Raw genomic sequence first — 998 nt, 5'->3', positions numbered from 1 at the left:
GTAGGGTGCCACGGATATCACCCACTCGCTGGAATTACAGTTGACATGTGTCGTGTGTTGCATGAAAACATCGTATATACCAAAGAAAAGTTTAATCAAGAAGGTGTACAATATTGCCCGTGGATTTGCAGTATCAATGAAAGATTTAAATTATAATATCCTTTTGAATATATTTAGACAATTGTTCCCTGTGACAGATAAATTGTTTGGTGTATTACTGTCTAAAACTCATGACATTCGGTATTGTCTTTATAAAGTTGATACTTTTAAAGATGACTTGAGAACAAACGTAACGAACAGGAAATCAACAAGCAAGTGTGGATAAATCAGACAGTTTTGATGATAAATCAGACAGAATAAAAAGGGGTGAAACACAGTTTTGATGATAAATCAGACAGAAAAAAAAAGGTAAAACGCAGTTTTGATGATAAATCAGACAGAAAAAAGGGGTCAAACAGTTTTGATGATAAATCAGACAGAAAAAAAATGGTAAAACGCAGTTTTGACACTACAACGTCTTACAAACGTGTATTTTGTGAAATTTTCGGTAGTTTCAAGAACTTGGAATAATTATGTTTTTAGAACTTTTACATCAAAATAATGTTTATCGATACAAAACAGGTTTTTATTGAAATAGCTTTCCAGTTTTTTAATAAAAGTTATGTCAATATTTTTGAATTTGATTTTTTTTTGTAATTTCTGAATATTCAAATAACAAAAGAGTTGATGTACTTCTTTTCTTTAAATCTAGCGAGCTTATGGCGATGTAATTAAATCTAGCGAGCTTATGGCGATGTCATTAAATCTAGCGATCTTATGGCGATGTCATTAAATCTAGCGATCTTATGGTGATGTAATTAAATCTAGCGATCTTATGGTGATGTAATTAAATCTAGCGATCTTATGGTGATGTAATTAAATCTAGCGAGCTTATGGTGATGTCATTAAATCTAGCGAGCTTATGGTGATGTCATTAAATCTAGCGAGCTTATGGTGAT

The sequence above is a fragment of the Limulus polyphemus genome, unplaced genomic scaffold (genome assembly GCF_000517525.1).
Source record: "Limulus polyphemus unplaced genomic scaffold, Limulus_polyphemus-2.1.2 Scaffold10980, whole genome shotgun sequence".
NCBI classification, from domain to species: Eukaryota; Metazoa; Arthropoda; class Merostomata; order Xiphosura; family Limulidae; genus Limulus; species Limulus polyphemus.
This window is presented reverse-complemented; position numbering follows the sequence as displayed.